Genomic DNA, 15,855 nt, shown 5'->3' on the forward strand with positions numbered 1-15,855 from the left:
GGGAATGTGGAGGCAGCCTCTCCAGTTGAGCGGTTGACTTCTGAGTGGTGTGTTCGCCGCGGGGAAGTGGTGTTTTCAGGCAGCGGCTGTGTGGCTGGGCGTGTTGAGGGACCTAGTCACTGGTGTTTGATTCATTCTGCTCGGCTTGTGGAACAGCGGGATCACTCCGGGCAAAAGATTTATTTGAAAAAAAAAAAAAAGGCCCAGTAGTTCATTGTGCTCACTCCTGCAGGAGTGGGAGTTTGCTGGTATCTTGTTGAACTTTTGCGCTCGGATTGATTTCTCTTGCCACTCTGTTGGCTGCTTAGACTAGGAGGTCAAGTGCCAGTTTCAGTGTGTTACGCTGCGGCTGTTTGCACAGGTAGAGTTTTTTTATGCCGCAAGGGTGCACACTCCCACTGAAGGCAGGAAGAGAAGTCCCAGGGCACCAGGTCTGTCAGTCAGGCTCAGCATAGGCTATGTAGGGGCAGCGCCTGTGTGCTCACTCTTTGGGGCAGAGAGTAGAGAGAGGAAGCTGACAACAGTGAGGCCAGTGCAGGCTTGAAGCGCCATTGTGATCGCTACCACTGCAAGCCAAGTTTGTTGGATTTCCCCCTCATCATAAAGGCTGGAGAGACGGTGCTCCTGCGGAGAGAGGGAGGAGGAGTTTCAAGGCAGCATGATAAATATTCCAGCCATATTATTCATGCCCGCCCAGTAGAAGTAGAGAATGACTGCAGACTCTCTTGGAGCCATCGGATTCTCTGTGGGAGAATTTCACCCCACACCCTTTTTCTCTAATGGTAACATCTTACCTTTGAGTAAGTCTCTCTTGATTCCCAGCAAGCCGGTGGTTGTAACATTAGAAACACTGTGGGAATTAACGGCTGGACTGGGACAAACCATCAAGATTTGTAATGATAAAATAAACTATCATAAGTATTCTAGACCCTATTGTCAAGACTCATGATGCCACTTTACAAAATATACAGTACTCTCTGTTATGGAGTCTCAATTTAGTGGACCCTTGGGCCGACCTGCAAGAGACTGGGAAAGGTGTTCAATGTCTCTGGTACACCGCAGGCTGGGAGGCAGATGTTCAGGCAGGACGTATATGCTCTTCACCCTGGAAGCTGGTGCTCCCCCGGGAGGAGCCCGTAGGAGCCCAGCTGCTGGGACTTAGGCGGGTTGATGATCTTGAGACTGGAGCGGGCAGGCAGATGAGCAGGACTGAGAACTGGAACCAGACTAGAACAGTAGACAAGAACTGTAGCAAGACCAGGATACTGGAACCAGGCAGGAACTGTAGCAGGACTCAGGTACTGGAACCAGGCAAGAACTGTAGCAAGACTCGGGAACTGGAACCAGGCAGGAACTGTAGCAAGACTCGGGAACTGGAACCAAGCAGGTATTGTAGCAGGCAAGCAGGAACGGAGCGAGTTCCAAAGGCAGCTCACTCCGGGGCATGGAGCAACAGGGAACCGGTAGGTAAGCCCATTGCAAGGCAAAGACTGAGTGTCCGCAGCCGGCTTATCAAGGCCGTGGCGTCTGACGTCAGGAACTGGGCGGAGTCACCACTGGCGGGAAACGGCCTAGAAAAGCGCCCAAGTGGCGTGCGCCTAGAGGCGGGGCATCCATGGGAGGCTTCCCGGTGGCGAGGCTCTCGCGGGGACACCGCCAAACAGGCCGCGAACTAGGCCAACAGAAGCGAGAACAGGTCCAGGAACTCGGAGGTAAGGGTCTGGTCATGGCGCTCGCGGCCAGAACCGTAACACTCTCTTGATAATATGGCTTCTGAAATTTAAGATATTCAAAATTTCAGATTGGCCATGATTAAAGACTGAAATTCTTTTTGTAGGAGAATTGAATTACTGGAAAACTGGAACCGATGCTTGAACCTCAGACATTTATATTTTCCTAAAGTAATAGGAAAACCACCTCTTATTACTTTGAAAAGATACTTTAGTGAGATTTTTTTTAAATCCAGCGTATGTCTCCCTTTCTATTAATAGAGTTTTCTTTCTTCCAGTTTCTTCTGGGGCTTTTTTGGTCCTTGAGAATCTTACCATTTTCTTAGAACAGTCTGGGATAGGGGTGATAGAACAGTCAACTTTGATTATTTCATTTACATAAGAAATTGCCTTACTGGGTCAAAGGGTCCATCAAGCCCAGCATCCTGTTTCCAACAGTGGCCAAAACCAGGCTACAAGAAACCTGGCAAGTACCCAAACACTAAGAAGATCCCATGCTATTGATGCCAGAAGTAGCAGAGGCCATTCCCTAATTCAACTTGATTAATAGCAGATTAATGGACTTCTCCTCCAAGAACTTATCCCAAACCTTTTTTTTAAACCCATCTACACTAAATGCACTAACCACATCCCTTGGCAACAAACTCCAGAGTTTAATTGTGCGTTGAGTAAAAAAGAACATCCGATTAGTTTTAAATGTGCCACATGCTAACTTCATGGAGTGCCCCCTAGTCCTTCTGTTATCCGATTCACATTTACCCGTTCTAGACCTCTCATGATTTTAAAGACCTCTATCATATCCCCCCCCTCTCCGCCTCTTCTCCAAGCTGATACAGTCCTAACCTCTTTAGTCTTTCCTCATAGGGGAGCTGTTCCATCCCTTTTATCATTTTGGTCGCCCTTCTCTGTATCTTCTCCATCGCAACTATATCTTTTTTTTGAGATGCGGCGACCAGAATTGTACACAGTATTCAATGTGCAGTCTCACCATGGAGCGATACAGAGGCATTAAGACATTTTCCATTTTATTCACCAATCCCTTTCTAATAATTCTCAACATTCTGTTTGCTTTTTAGACTGCCGCAGCACACTGAACTGATAATTTCAATGTGTTATCCACTATGAGGCCTAGATCTTTCTTGCGTGGTAGCTCCTAATATGAAACCTAATATTGTGTAACTATAGCATGTGTTATTTTTCCCTATATGCATCACCTTGCACTTATCCACATTAAATTTCATCTGCCATTTGGATGCCCAGTTTTCCAGTCTCACAAGGTCTTCCTTCAATTTATCACAATCCACTTGTGATTTAACTACTCTGAATAGTTTTGCATCATCTGCAAATCTGATTACCTCACTTGATGTATTCCTTTCCAGATCATTTATAAATATATTGAAAAGTATGGGTCGCAATACAGATCCCTAAGGCACTCCACTGCCCACTACCTTCCACTGAGAAAATTGTCCATTTAATCCTACTCTTTGTTTAAGAACATAAGAATATAAGAAATTGCCACGCTGGGTCAGACCAAGGGTCCATCAAGCCCAGCATCCTGTCTCCAACAGAGGCCAAACCAGACCACAAGAACCTGGCAATCACCCAAACTCTAAGAAGATCCCATGCCACTGATGCAATTAATAGCAGTGGCTATTCCCTAAGTAAATTTGATTAATAGCCGTTAATGGACTTCTCCTCCAAGAACTTATCCAAACCTTTTTTGAACCCAGCTACACTAACTGCACTAACCACATTCTTTGGCAACAAATTCCAGAGCTTTATTGTGTGTTGAGTAAAAAATAATTTTCTCTGATTAGTCTTAAATGTGCTACTTGCTAATTTCATGGAATGCCCCCTAGTCCTTCTATTATTCAAAAGTGTGAATAACCGATTCACATCTACTCGTTGAAGACCTCTCATGATCTTAAAGTCCTCTATCATATCCCCCCTCAGCCATCTCCTCTCCAAGCTGAACAGCCCTAACCTCTTCAGCCTTTCCTCATAGGGGAGCTGTTCCATCCCCTTTATCATTTTGGTTGCCCTTCTCTGTACCTTCTCCATCGCAACTATATCGTTTTTGAGTTGCGGCGACCAGAATTGTACACAGTATTCCAGGTGCGGTCTCACCATGGAGCGAAATAGAGGCATTATAACATTTTCTGTTTTATTAACCATTCCCTTCCTAATAATTCCTAACATTCTGTTTGCTTTTTTGACTGCTGCAGCACACTGAACCGACGATTTCAATGTGTTATCCACTATGACACCTAGATGTCTTTCTTGGGTTGTAGCACCTAATATGGAACCCAACATTGTGTAATCATAGCATGGGTTATTTTTCCCTATATGCATCACCTTGCACTTATCCACATTAAATTTCATCTGCCATTTGGATGCCCAATTTTCCAGTCTCACAAGGTCTTCCTGCAATTTATCACAATCTGCTTGTGATTTAACTACTCTGAACAATTTTGTGTCATCTGCAAATTTGATTATCTCACTCGTCGTTTTTCTTTCCAGATCATTGTCGTATTTCTTTCCAGATCATTTATAAATATAAGGGTCCCAATACAGATCCCTGAGGCACTCCACTGTCCACTCCCTTCCACTGAGAAAATTGTCCATTTAATCTTACTCTCTGTTTCCTGTCTTATAGCCAGTTTGCAATCCATGAAAGGACATCGCCACCTATCCCATGACTTTTTACTTTTCCTAGAAGCCTCTCATGAGGAACTTTGTCAAACGCCTTCTGAAAATCCAAGTATACTATATCTACCGGTTCACCTATATCCACATGTTTATTAACTCCTTCAAAAAAAGTGAAGCAGATTTGTGAGGCAAGACTTGCCCTGGGTAAAGCCATGCTGACTTTGTTCCATTAAACCATGTCTTTCTATATGTTCTATGATTTTGATGTTTAGAACACTTTCCAATATTTTTCCTGGCACTGAAGTCAGGCTAACCGGTATGTAGTTTCCCGGATCACCCCTGGAGCCCCTTTTTAAATATTGGGGTTACATTTCCTATCCTCCAGTCTTCAGGTACAATGGATGATTTTAATGATAAGTTACACATTTTTACTAATAGGTCTGAAATTTCATTTTTTAATTCCTTCAGAACTCTGGGGTGTATACCATCTGGTCCGGGTGATTTACTACTCTTCAGTTTGTCAATCAGGCCTACCACATCTTCTAGGTTCACAGTGATTTGATTCAGTCCATCTGAATCTTTACCCATGAAAACCTTCTCCATTACGGGTACCTCCCCAACATCCTCTTCAGTAAACACCGAAGCAAAGAAATCATTTAATCTTTCCGCGATGGCCTTATCTTCTCTAAGTGCCCCTTTAACCCCTTGATCATCTAACGGTCCAACTGACTCCCTCACAGGCTTTCTGCTTCGGATATATTTAAAAAAGTTTTTACTGTGAGTTTTTGCCTCTACAGCCAACTTCTTTTCAAATTATCTCTTAGCCTGTCTTATCAATGTTTTGGCTAAAATAGCTTCTTTCACCTCCCCTTTTAACCATGCCGGTAATCGTTTTGCCTTCTTTCCAGCGTTTAAAGACTTCGGAATTAGCCAACGCTGGTGCACTCCATTTCAAAACCATGCCAGTCTGACACAGGTACGTTTGTAACATAATGTTCAATAATATTATTCTGGAATGTGCACCTTTAGTTGCAATCTGTCTGTCTAGTACCATTATTGTTCCTGGTAGTTATTTACTTCTGTGTATTTTTAGATCGTTGTTAAAACTAATCCCCCCCGAAGCAGCCGGGTGGCGAAACACGGGACCATGTTGGGGGACCTTCAGTAAGAGACTGTATTCAAACTAAGGAGTTGCCATAATAAAACATTATGTGTGACAGCTAAAACGTTTCACCAGGAACTTACTCTATTCTTGCACTTTTTTGTGTATGCTTCTATGTGTTAAAACATTCCACACATCCAGTCATCCTGGGGCTGCCCTGGCTCCAGGTCCATGAACCCCAGTTCGATTGGCATTCCATGCAGTTGGTGCAGTGGGGTTCTAAATGCCAGAAGACATGTCTACGTCAAGTATCTCCAGCTCTCTCTGTCTTGAAGTCTACCACCCTATCTGGATTGCCTACCCAGTATACTGAGTTCGAAGACGTCTTCTCGAAGCAGAAGGCAGACACTTTGCCTCCGCTACACAAGTTGAGTTGCTCCATAGAACTTCTGCCAGACATGATGCCTCCCAAGGGCAGGACTTATCCATTGTCTCATCCAGAAACCCTAGCCATGTCTGAGTATATCAAAGAGAACTTAGAAAAAGGGTTCATTTGTCCCTCTGATTCTCCCACTGGAGCGGGCTTTTTCTTCGTTAAGAAAAAGGATGGTGGTTTATGCCCTTGTCTTGAGTACAGAGGACTCAACGCCATAACCCGCAAAGACTGGTACCAACTGCCTCTTATCAGTGAGCTGTTTGACTGCCTTCAAGGGGCACGGATCTTCACCAAGTTGGATCTGAGAGGTGCGTACAATCTGATACGCATCCAACCTGAAGATATCTGGAAAACCGCATTCAACATGAGGGATGGTTACTATGAATATACCGTGATGCCTTTTGGGCTATGCAATGCCCCAGCAGTCTTTCAATGCCTTATGAAATCCTCTGAGACCTCTTGTACTCATTCGTTGTCGTATATCTTGATGACATCCTGATCTTTTCCAAAGACCTTGAATCCCATCGAGATCATGTTCGGATTGTCCTCCAACGTCTAAGAGAAAATCACCTTTATGCCAAGTTAGAAAAGTGCCTGTTCAAGTGAAATCGCTTACCCTTCCTATGGTACATCATATCTGTTCGAGGTTTCTCCATGGATCCAGATAAAGTCCAGGGATCTGACCACGCTCAGACTGATACCTGGAAACTGACCTCTGCTTGCTACTGACCATGCTTGAACTGATACCTGGAACTGACCCTTGCTTTGGCTGACCACCCTTGGTTGGATACCCTGGCTTTGACCCTTGTGTTCCACTAAAATCCTCGCAACTAGACTCTCCCAGGTCTTGGGTTCGCTAATTCATCCTGACCAGTCTGGGTTTATTAAACCCTGTCTCATAGCTAACAGAACCCACCTTTTTCTTCACATTCAAGAGATGGCCTTCTCTGCTTCAACACCAGCAGTAGCTATTTCCCTAGATGCAGAAAAGGCTTTCGACCATGTTGATTGGCCTTTCTTATTTGCCACACTACAATGGTATGGTCTTGGTCCCAATTTCCTAGCTTGGATAAAATTTGTATATATCTCTCTGACAGCTTTTCTTTACATTAACAATCAAGCATCCCTCTCTTTCCTGTTGCATAGAGGCACCCAACAGGGCTGCCCCCTTTCCTCGCTCTTATTCAATCTGGCTTTGGAACCATTGTTATTAGCTATAAGACAGAGCTCCTCTATAGAAGGCGTAACTATTGGATCTGAAATTTTTAAAACTATCAGCATATGCAGATGATGTCCTTCTTTCTTACTTAATCCTGCAAGGTCAATCCCACACGTGTTTACTTTGATTGATGCTTACTCCTCGATTTCCAGTTACAAAATCATTTGGCACAAAACTGAACTACTTCCCCTAAATTACTCAGCTTCTACAATCAATCTTTCACAATATCCCATACAGAATGTGATACATGGGTTAAAATATCTAGGTATCAAATTTTTTACTGATGCTGTTGTAACAATAACCAATGGGGAAACCAACATACTCCAGCAATTACGTGATATAATCTTAAAATGGTCACACTTACATCTTACTTGGTGGGGTAGATTGGAAACCATAAAAATGGTCTTGGCGCCCAAAATTACATATGCCCTTTCCATGGTGCCTATTTTCTTTTCCGAAAGAGAAATAGCTGGTGTGTATTAATGTTTACTATGACCACAGTGAAGAAAAAGATTTTTGTTGTAGGATTTTATAAATTTTTAAAAATAGAGGAAAAGACCCCAGCACTGGTATTTTTCTGAATAAATTGTCAGAATATAGACCAGTTGTTGCAATCATAGGTCAAAAAACCTCTAAATAAAAAACATTTTTTTTATTTTTTTTTTAATTCTTTATTTATCATCTTTTGAAAGTATACAAACAAAATTTGTATCAGAAATAACAGATATATTTAAGAAAACAAAAGTAAATTTCCAGGATCATTCCTGATAATATCTTTTTTCCAATACGAAAGAAATAATTATTACATCACTCTTAATACATAGGAAATATGGAGAGAAAGGAAATATAGAGGAGTGCACACGACATCTATTACAATTTATGCCCATATTTCGCACCTAATTATCTATAGTCCCAGTATTCTCATCGGGAGGTCTCTTGCCAGACAAGAAAGCCTTCAATTGCTCTGGTAGAAAGAAAATATACGTGTTCCTGGCCAGTTTAATGATGCATTTACAGGGGTAACGCAATTTAAAACTGCCCCCTAATGCTATAGTCTCAGGTCTCATCTGTAAAAAGTCTTTACTACGCTGCTGCGTAGACTTTGCCAAGTCCGGATAAACACGAATGAGTCCGCCACAAAATAATACAGAAATATTTTTGAAATAATTCCTCATAATCTTGGAGACATCACTTTCATCATAAAAGGAAACAAAAAGAACAGCACGGTCTATTATTTCTACGTTAGAATTTTCAAGGTAATCGGTCAGATTTTGAAAGTCTGACCCTTGTTGTGGAATCATTAAAGGAGTGCTAGTTCTTTTTGGAAGAAAAAATAATTTTTTAACAGGTGGTATCTCCTGTTGGGGAATCTTTAGAGCTTCCATAGCATATTTCTTAAAAGATAGAAGAGGGATTTCTCCCATTACAATCGGAAAATTCAAGAATCTCAAATTTAAGTGTCTCATGTGATTTTCGATAGATTCTAACCTCCTTAATGTAGAAATCCTTTCTGATATTATTGAGGCATTTGTAGTCTGGAGGCTTTTTAAATCATCAGTTATTTGTTTTATGGAATTTCCCTGTTCGGTAAATTTCTGACGCGTATCTCTCTCAAGCAGCCCGAATTTGGCTGAAATATCATCAAGTTATAAATAATAAATAATAAGTTGTTGAGCTTGGTTGTCTAGCTTAACCAACATCCCATTCATGAGATCCCAAATGTTATCCAGGGTTATTTTCGCCGGCTTAACAAATTGCTGGGTGAGAGATCTTCTTACCCCATGTCCTGTTCCTTCTTCCAGCTCTCCCGTTGTCCTGGGGATAGCCGCCGCCATTTCCTCTCCATTCCCTGGCGTCTCAGCTACACGGGGTTGCAGGATTTCTCCGGATTCACCAGCCTTTGGGGCGCCTTCTGGACCACCCAGCTGAGTGCACCAAACCTCTTGGGTGTGCATCTCGGCTCCTTCGGCGACCACCGGGGGCAAAGCACGAACCGGTGTTCTTGGGTCCGTGGGGGTCAGTGAAAGTTCCCCCGGAGAGTATGACCTAGGAGAGAAAACATGATGGCGCCCTGAACGGGAGCACTGCCGTGAGCTCCGGATTTCTGATTGCTAATACTAAGCTTTACAGCGATATTTCTTAAAATTATGCCTCATAAAAGAAAGGGCAAAGTCCGGGTATACCCACCCGACCTGGACAATGCTTCCGGACAACGGTTAATTTCAGAGTTCGCCGTGATCGCACCAGAATTGAGGGCGGGCAGCCCCATTGGAGAGCAGGCGAGAGGAGAGCCATTTTTTTTATTTTTTTTATTTTTTAAACTTTTTGAACATATTAGTAAATATCAAAACTTGTTCACACATTGTATGTTCTCTTAATAAATTTTTAGTGAGCAGAAATTTTGGTTGGAAAAAAATAAACTGATAAGTAAAATCTTGATTTACCAGCAACTTATATAGTGCTATTGAAAATGTACCTAGAATCGTTTCCGCGGCAACTTTTCAAGTGGCCAATGAGACTGTGTGTCCTTGCATTGTTTTCCCAACAGCTATAAGGGCTATGAGACTTTAACTTTAATTGTTTGGCAACTGTTCCAGTGCCATTTAGAATTTGGTTTTGAATAGTTTCTTCAGCAGCCTTGGAGCAAGAGACTTTAATCATTATCGCATTAATGGCAATCGGGCAATGTACATGAGACTGCAATTGTTTTTCATAAGATAAGAAAAAGTATTGGCTTGAAATTTGAATCAGTTTATTTTTTTTGCCGACCAAAATTTCTGCTCACTAAAAATTTACTAAGAGAACATACAATTTGGGGTACATTTAAAAAAAAAAACACGAGCGTGTACTTTTGTTCGCGCACCAGGCGCAAACAAAAGTATGCCGGATTTCAATAGATACGCGCGTAGCCATGCATATCTTTTAAAATCTGGGGTCAGCGCGCGCAAGGGGGTGCACATTTGTGCACCTTGTGCGCGCCGAGCCCTGGGCGCGCTGCCCGTTCCCTCCGAGGCCGCTCCGAAATCGAAGCGGCCTCAGAGGGAACTTTCCTTCTGCCTCCCCCCACCTTCCCCTATCTAACCCACCCCCCAGCCCTACCTAAATCCCCCTCCTAACCTTTATCCAGGAAGTTACGCCTGCCTCCGGGCAGTCGTAACTTGCGAGCACCGAATGTCTGCTGGAGCGGCAGGCTCCGACGCAGGCCGCTGTGTCAGGGCACTCGGCCACGCCACCAGACCGCCCTGGACTGCCACCACGCCCCCGAACATGCCCCGAGCCGACACCATGCCCCCTGGCCACGCCCCTGAACCGCCCCTTTTTGCAAGCCCCGGGACATACGCGCGTCCCAGGGCTTGCGCGCGCCGCCGAGCCTATGCAAAATAGGCTCGGTGCACGCAGGGTCAGATTTCCTCAGGTTACACGCTTATGTTACGCGCATAGCCTTTGAAAATCTGCCCATTTGTGAGCAAGTTTTGATATTTACCAATATGTTCAAAAAGTTTAAAAATTTTTAAAAATATCAAAAAAAGAAAATGTTTTTTTCAATAAAAAGGGAATCATTAGAGGTTTTTTGACCTATGATTCCAACAACTGGTCTATATTCTGACAATTTAGTCAGAAAAATACCAGTGCTGAGGTCTTTTCCTCTATTTTTAAAAATTTATAAAATCCTACAACAAAAATCTTTTTCTTCACTGTGGTCATAGTAAACATTAATACACACCAGCTATTTCTCTTTCTCATTATACTTTACACTGGTGTTTCCTTAAGTGTTTTTCAGCCTATTTTCTTTTCTCCAGACTTCTATACCCATGTGGATAGACTATTAGTTAAATTTCTCTGGCATAACAAAGCTCCTAGAATTGCCCTATCGAAATTGAAAGCTACCGGGAATCGAGAAGGTGTAAATTTTCCAGATTTTTATGCATATCATCAGGCATTTATATTGCAACAAGGTTACCAATATTTCACTGCTATTAAGCCTGTTATGCCAGTCAGCCAGGGGCGGATTGGCCTATCGAGGGATCGGGCATCCCCCGGTGGGCCGGTCACTCTAGTCACATGGTCTGCTGAGTGCGGCCGAGACAAAGCCGCGCTTGGCAGACTTCGTGGTATCTCCTGGGCCGGCCTAGGTGGCGAATCCCCGGGCCGGTCGTCATCGGGAATCCGCCCCTGCGTTCAGCCGAGGAGGCCGATCAAGCTTACCCCTTCCAGCCTCGGTCCGACGCACTCCAGACCCCCGGGGGCCACTGCGATGTCGAAAGGCCTACCCCTGCGCTCGGGACGCCATCCCAGTGGAAGCCCCGCCCCTGGAGGCCTCTAGACGCATGCGGCGAAGCCAGCCCTTCTTTAAGGAAGATCAGCACAGGAAGGCCGGCCTACCACCACTGGTCTCTGCCCCTTCCTGGAGGTATTTAGCCTGCCCTTGTTTGCTAGCTCATCGAGTTAGCAAGGATCGTGTTGGATGGAAAGCCTCTGGTCTGTGCTACTCTGCCACTTCCTTGCTGCCGCTGGAAGCTCTTTCTGCCCTTCGGGTACTTCCCTTCGGGGTACTTCTCTAACTTGGGTACCTGCTCCTCAGGGGCCCTCTGCTTTCTTTCAGGTTCCTTACTGGGATCAGGTACTCGCTCCTTGAGGGCCTGCTCTCCCTGCCTCGGTGCCTGTAACCAACTTCTTCTGCCTGCTGGAATCGCCACCTATACAGCTACCAACTTAGTGAGTAATCTAACTTGTCAGTCTGTCTCTTCTACAGCTCTGAGAGACGGGTCTCCTCTGCCGAGGATCCCTGGACTGCTATCTCTGGATCTCCTCACTACTGCCACCTGTGGTGGAACTCATCAGCTGTATAATAAAAGACAAATCTCCGTGTTTGTGCATTCCGAGTCTAGCCCAGTGCTGTGGCTCCCCACAGAGCTCCTCCCTATGGGCGTGGCCATCTCCACAGCACCCAAGAATCCACTCAAACACCTTTAAGCCATAACAAAGCCATCCTTAAATCAACCTTGATGGGTATAGATAGAAAGTTCACTTCTCACTCCCTTCCCATGACAAAGCTTTCCTGTTATGACCCTTACACCGATTAGCATCCAACTCCATATTGAGGTCCAAGGGCCTTTGTGGAATTGGTCTTGATTCGCCCAGCATCTACCTACTCTTGGTGCGTCTCTAAATTGGCCCCTATCTGGCACAATCCTATCGTCAGGGTCGGGACACACTCCCTTCACTTGCCTGTTTGGCAGAAGAGAGATATTTGGTTCCTCTTCTCCGTTATTATGGCGGATGATCTTATCTCCTTCGAACTGCTGAAAGAGTGGTTTGGCTTACCCAAAACTCAGTTCTGTGCTTGGTTACAGTTACGTAGTGTTATACAGAATAATGTAATTTCACAGTTGTCGCCATACCTCTTAACGTTATATCAAGAACCCGGGCCTAAAGATCATCTGGCCTCTAGCTTGTATAAAATTATTAAAGGCCTCACACTGAGGATTTCCACACAGTATCTCCACCCAGTATGGTAATCTGATATTGACTTTGAACCGTCTCCTAGGATGTGGCAATATATATGGACTACTTCTATTCGTATCTCACTGTCTTCCCATTTACTGCAGACCTCATTTTTCATAATGCATAGGGCAATTTGGACTCCCTGGAAACTACACAGAGCAGGACTTCTTACCTCACATGCTTGCTGGTCTTGTTCAACTGATAAAGCTACCTTGAAACACATGCTTTTCTCATGCTCTTACGTTAATAAATTCTGGTGCCAAATTTGGTCTACTATATCTTTAATCCTAAATCTTACACAACCAATTACTTATTCAATGGTTATACTAAAAGGGGCTGATACCGCTCTACAGCTCCCACTCCCACATAGGAAATTGCTAGACTTTTTATTATCTATTGGTCTTCACAATATTTTGTCTAACTGGAAACACAGCGAGATGCTTTCAGAACATTTATGGTGGAATACTGTATGTCTATACTCCAAATATGAGAAAGCGATGGCGATTAAATTTTTCAGGCTTGCCAAGTGGTCACAGGTGTGGAAGCCGTTGGACACTTATCTAACCTCATTATAATATCACAACATGTACTGATTGATCTGGGAATTTCACTGTACGGTTAGATCATATGATTCGTCTACTCCTCCTCTTCTTTCCTCCATTCACGTTATACTGGATTTCCTTTTTTTCTCTTCTGTGCACTCCTCTGTTCTCTCTTCTCCTTCTCTCCACCTGCTAAATTTCTGTGTCTCCTTAGTTCTTCCTTTTTCTTCTTTATTTGAGCGATAATGTAATGATGGATCATTTGCTGTTTTCTAAAATAGGCCGGTTTGTTTGTAAGGCCTGTTAATTGTCATTACTTACGCTGTTTAAATCCTTAATAAAAAGTCTGAAACAAAAAAAAAATGGGTGCATGACTTTCACTTGGCAGGATCCTGAAGTACCCCAAACTCTCAACCTCTATCGACGCCACTATTGGTGGCTTCAAGTAAAGAGAGACATAAAAAACTATGTGGATTTCTGTCCTACTTGTGTACAAAACAAGCCTTTTTGTGCCCAACCCTGGGGGTTGTTACAGCTGTTGCCAGTCCCTAGAGAACCCTGGACCCACATTTCCACAGACTTCAATGTGGATCTCCTCCTCTCACATGGCTCCACTATGATATGGCTCATAGTGGACAGAGTCTTTAAAATGGCATATTTTGTATCTCACTCTGGGCTACCTTTGGCTCCTGAGCTGGCCTGTCTATTCGTCCAACATGTCTTCAGATTACATCTCCTACCCTTTCACATTCTGTCTGACAGCGGCATCCAATTCATAGCCTGCTACTGGAGGGCTCTCTGTCGAAAATTTAACATCACCTTTGACTTCACCATAGCCCTCAGGCTAACTAGCCGAGCTGCATAGCAGCTGAAAATGGACCCCAAAAAGACTAGTGGAAACTCCATGAAGTTACTAAGTAGCACATTTAAAACAAATCAGAGAAAATACTTTTTCACTCAATGCACACTTAACTTCTGAAATTCGTTGCCAAAGAATGTGATAAATGTAGTTAATGTAGGTGGGTTTAAAAAAGGTTTGGATAAGTTCCTGGAGGAAACGTCCATAAATTGTTATTAACTAGGTAGACTTGAGGAAAGCCACTGTTTATTCCTGGGCATAAACGATATGGAATCTATCTACTATTTGGGATCCTGCCAGGTGCTTGTGACCTGGATGGGCCACTGTTGGAAACAGGATACTGGGCTTGATAGACACATGGCCTGACCCATATGATAGTTCTTATGATCTTATGAACTTATAAGAATTTCATCTTGAAAACATATGAATCAGCATCTAACAATATATAACTACCTGATAAGCAAAGTCAGCAAAAAATTAGAACTACAACATTGCTGAATGTGGCCACATTTATCACAGGCATTTTTTGTTTCATATATCTTGCCAAGTGAAGTCTAGATTTGGCATCCTCAGCAAGTATATGCGCACCATTGCATATGATGTAGCCACTTGAACTGGTAAGAGATTTATTTAGATTATGTAGGCATATTAACAAAGCCAGCTGGCACCCTATGCAAAAACTGAAATTGACACCTTTCTCCATTTCAGCAGTGGGAAATTTGGCACAGAAATTCCCTCCTTTGGTTGTCATGGTGTATCCCCCTTTCTCTCTTTCCCTGCCCAGCATATCCCTCTCTTCTTCCCCCACCCTGATCCTTTCTCTCTACCCACATAATATAGAAGGGCATCAGGGGAAGAGGAGTGCTGACAAGCTGGCATCCCCTTTCTGCAAGGATCACATACCCCAAAAGCCAGGCTGGTACATTCCCATATAGATTGGTCAGTTTGGGGCCAATTTTCAAAGGGTTTAGGCGCCTAACATTTGGAGTTAGGATCCTAAATTGGCCCTTTTAGAAATTTACTAGAACTGAGTGCCTAAATTTAGGCTCTGTGTTTTATTAGTATCCTAAATTTAGGAACCTAAAAAGTGGGTGGCTTTGGGGGCGAAGTTAGGGCGGAGAAACAAAGTTAGAACCTCAGCACTGATTTTCAGAACTAGGCACCTAATTTAGAAGCCTAAATCTAGGTAAATAAATAGGTCTAAATTTATGTGAATTTTCAGGTGAAAATTTGGGCACCTAAGTTCGGCTGAAAATAGGTACCTAATTTAGGAACTAATTTAGGCCTAGATTTTTCATTCCACTATAAATATAGCGGAACGAAGAGCCACGGCCAGAAAAGGGGCGGGGGGGGGGGGGATAGTGTACACGTGGCCGCATCATGGCGGTGCATGTTCACCTGCTGCAATTGGGCCGTGGCGCACACTATAGCCCCCATAGCGCCCCTGCAAAAGGTGTAGCTATTTCTAGCGCTACTGCCAGTGATAATATGTAAAACATTATCGCCTGTAGAGTTACTGGGCCCAAAATGTTGTTAACAAAATGTTCCCATATAGATTGGTCAGTTTGGGCCCAACTGACCTAACCCCTCCCCTTTTCCTCATTTTAATTTTAACGTGGCAATGCAATCATCACATGCGTTAGGGTGGTATCGCATGAGATAAGGCCCTAATGCACGTAATAACAGCCCATCATGTTTTGAAAAATTAGTTCAGGTTTTTTTTTATTATCAGCCCCTTTAACTGTAAGCAATCTGATTGGTTAGAACCCAGGACATCAGTTCCCTAAAAGTGCCCTGCTACACATACTTACTT

General features: G+C 43.6%; 1 protein-coding gene across 1 annotated transcript in view; it reads right to left on the minus strand.

Moving 5' to 3' along the window:
* TMEM178A (transmembrane protein 178A) overlaps nt 1-15,855 on the minus strand; it is a 272,754-nt gene that overhangs the window by 23,393 nt on the left and 233,506 nt on the right. The gene's annotated exons all lie outside the window — the stretch shown is intronic.

The sequence above is a fragment of the Rhinatrema bivittatum genome, chromosome 3 (genome assembly GCF_901001135.1).
Source record: "Rhinatrema bivittatum chromosome 3, aRhiBiv1.1, whole genome shotgun sequence".
Lineage (NCBI taxonomy): Eukaryota > Metazoa > Chordata > Amphibia > Gymnophiona > Rhinatrematidae > Rhinatrema > Rhinatrema bivittatum.